Source organism: Cynoglossus semilaevis, chromosome 12, assembly GCF_000523025.1.
Source record: "Cynoglossus semilaevis isolate Cse_v1.0 chromosome 12, Cse_v1.0, whole genome shotgun sequence".
Lineage (NCBI taxonomy): Eukaryota > Metazoa > Chordata > Actinopteri > Pleuronectiformes > Cynoglossidae > Cynoglossus > Cynoglossus semilaevis.
In genome coordinates this window covers 4,671,104-4,674,855 of record NC_024318.1, presented here as the reverse complement: position 1 = coordinate 4,674,855, position 3,752 = coordinate 4,671,104, and the positions used below count along the sequence as shown (strand labels likewise).

At 40.9% G+C, this 3,752-nt stretch overlaps 1 long non-coding RNA gene across 1 annotated transcript in view; it reads left to right on the top strand.

The window, feature by feature from the left end:
* LOC112487856 (uncharacterized) overlaps nt 1-3,752 on the top strand; it is a 13,404-nt gene that overhangs the window by 1,161 nt on the left and 8,491 nt on the right. The gene's annotated exons all lie outside the window — the stretch shown is intronic.

Genomic DNA, 3,752 nt, shown 5'->3' with positions numbered 1-3,752 from the left:
TGTGTGTGTGTGTGTGTGTGTGTGTGTGTGTGTGTATCTACGTACAGGATTTTTGTAATGTGCTTTTTTGAACATCTTTCATTAATTATAATTAATTATAATTAAGTTGCAAAATCAGAAAATTACATACGACGCAGCAGCAGTTGAATGAAAACAAACAAAAAAAAATTGTAGAAAGTTAAATTACCAGAAATTAAACCAGTATTTAAAAAATTAAATTGTATTAATTAATAATAGTATAGTATATAACATGCCTAGAGTCAATAAAAGTAAATAAAAAATCACAGTAATTTTACATTATACAAATGTAACTGGATTATTGGAAAATTTGTGATTTACCAAAAAAATTGACTAAAATAACTTTGGCATAAATTGATTTGACTATAATATATTATATAAACATATAATACAAACAAAAATGTTTTTTAAAATATATTAATCAGAACGTTGAAGAGTTCATTAATGTATTACAAAGTTACAGTTTTTTTTAGAAGAAAAACACAGTAAACACTGTAAAAAATATTTGACCACATTCATTCATAGATGGACCGACATATTTCACAGATTAAATCCAATTACGGCAGAAACTGTTGATTAGCATATGGGATTAGATTATTGATATTGAGGAGTAAGATTAATAATAACTGCTCTCACAGGGAGAAAAAAATAATTAAAAAATTAAATATAATTGACATTAAATGTGAACAACTAAAATCAACTCAAGTCATTGATTTTTTTTTTTTTTTTTTTGGTTTGAAAAAATGACTCTTTGTGAAACAACTAGGTCTCAATAACTTGTCTAGTACCTGGACCACACACACACACACACACACACACACACACACACACACACACACCAACATAACCAGCATAAACAGGGCTGACAAGTTGAGATTAATGAAGGGCGCGGCAGTGACGGAGCGATTTAATTGTCAGCCTTGATGACTGTTGAACTCCTGTGTATTTATACAAGGTTACCACCGTGCCTTCAAATGTTACTAATTAATCATGACTGATAAGTAATTAGAAAAACTGATAGTGCGTCCTGCTCCACACGCGTGTCAGAGGCGCACACGCCGAGACACGGCAGGAGGTTAGGAGGAATAATCTGGAAGAAAAAAAAACAAACTGAACTCTTACAGATCGTTGGTGACATTTTAACGTTGGACTGACGTCCGTGGAGACGCTGACGCTGAGTGGACGGACAGCAGGGGTCAGTGTTCAGGTTAGGACCTGGAGCCGCCAATTAAAAAAATAAAACTTAAAGGACAAGACGAAAACTGTCGTACAAAAATGACCAGGAGGTACATTAATCACGATTAATTGGTATCATAATTGATAACGATAAATTGCGATTTATTCGGAAAAAAAATCATCATTGTTTTTTTTTTTTGTCTGTGACTAATCCAAATGATGGGATTATTAATCTGGACAAATGTCCACCGGTCACTGAAATCCAAATGATGGGATTATTAATCTGGTCCACTGGTCACTGGCACAAGCCGGGCCGCTGACCTCAGGTTGAAACACCCACAAACACAAACAGATGAGTATTATATTTTGAAATTTCAAATTGCAAAAGTAACGACATCTAAAACGGTGGTTCTCAACGGGGGGTCCACGGACCTCTGGTGGTCAGTTGGCGTTAGTGAACTATTTTGCGGCCATGCTAATGTTGTTCTGTTTGCTGCGATTATTGACATTTTTCGAGCCATTTCATTGGCTTCCGTGATATTTATAGAACAGTGAAAATAAATGTTTTTTTTTTTCGTCTGTGAAAAATTAATGAGTAAAAATAATTTATTCCTACAGTAACAATCACAAAAGTGAAGGTTTTTAACCAAACTTAGCCGTGATTATTATCAAACTTCCGCTCCGTCATTAAACTGTGAGTGTGTGGAACACTATGTAAAAGAGTGTGTATAAAGATACACACTCACACCCCGGCGTTCCTGTGCAGCGCTGCGTTTATGGCCGTCGTAAAAGACAGTTGTGTCTGCGGTTATTACCTCATCCTGCTGCAGACACATCTTTTTAGAGCGGCTGGATGATAACTGAGGAGGGCTCCAGGTTTGGAGGGTTTTATCTGTGATTAAAATTCACATTTTATATCACATCACACGTGCACCGCCCCCCAGGACGGGGCCGCCACCACCGCACCGCCGCCATGTTTGGATGAACATTACTCACACATCAGCGCGCGTATGAACACACCCAAAACACACACATGCATGCATAAACACAATCCCTAATCACACCGCCACCCCCCCCCCCTCCCCCCCCCCCCCCCCCCCCCCCCCCCCCCCCCCCCCCCCCCCCCCCCCCCCCCTGGTTCCAGCTGAGTAAGAGCAGACCTGCGTCGTTTCACCTCCGGGGGGCCGCGGCGGTCAGAGGTCCTGTGTAATGGTCCAGTTCAGTGAGACAACTCCAGGAGCCGATACACTCCGCTACCCCCGCAGCCCCCGCCCCAGTGTTTTATCAAAGCCAACGCTGATGCTAAGTGTTTGAGTGTGTGTGTGTGTGTGTGTCTAAGTATGTGTGTGTGTTTGGGGTTTCGCTGCAGAAGTTCAAACTGTGGTTCATCGTGGTGTTCCCTTCGTAGCCTTCAGGGGTCTCACACTCAAATGAGTCGGGGGGGGGCACTAACACTGACATCTTATTGAGGGGCAAAAAAAAACGACCTGTTAGGGTCAGATTACTTTACTGACATTTGACCTTTGACCCACTACGGGCCTGCAGGCTAAAATATAGAATTTGGTGTATAGATAATTACAGGCTAAAATATAGAATTTGGTGTATACATAATTATATATGTATATATTGTTTTTGTTTTTGCCTCAGTTATGCTAACCGTTAGCTTAGCTTTTATGTTGCTTTACTACTGCTTTTTTTGTATAAACTCATGCGTTGGTTTTTCACTTTGATTTGTCTGAACTTGAGTCCAGCTTTGAACCCGCTTTTCAACCAGTGCTTGAAAACCACAATTGGAAATGCAGCCCCAGGTCATGACAGAGCCGCCCCTACACTGCACTGATCTTTGTGAAGATTTCACGGCTTCTCTTGAATGTGTGTGTCGATCAGTTCAGCACCAACGTGTGTGTGTGTATGTGTGTGTGTGTGTCCACTGGCTGCTTTTCTATTACCCAGGGGTCCCCAACCCCTGGTTCGTGGACCAGTACCAGTCTGTAGGTCATTTGGTTCAAGGCCACAGTGAGAAAATCTTTACTGAAAGATAATCAGTTCAAAAATAATTTCTCATTAAGACTACGAATTTTTAAAGTTTAATGATCCTCATTAAGACTACGAATTTTTAAAGTTTTTAAAGTCAACGAGCAGTCGATTGGTCGATTGGTACAAAAAAGGTTAGGGACCGCCGTTCTAAAGAGTTCTCTAAAACCTCCTGTTAGCACCGACGTTTGGATAAATGCTGTTGGCCCCTCGCGTTTAACACCAGAGATTAGTGTGGGTATCGTGTGTGAAACGCAGGGGTAGCTGTAGCTTTGCTAAGTGACGCAGTGATGTCATCGCGCCTGTGTTTTCACATGGCAACCCGATAGCTCAGAACAATCCAAGGCGAGCAATTTTGGGCTCAAGTGCACTTGACAGAACAGAGAGATAATTGCAGGACTTTGTGTCCGCGGAGCCTCCAGAGATCCCCGGATCAAAAACCCTCTAAGATTTCGGACACTTTGATGACGCGTTAATGCCTGGAAAAACATTTACCGCCTCAGAGATCACACATGGAATGATGT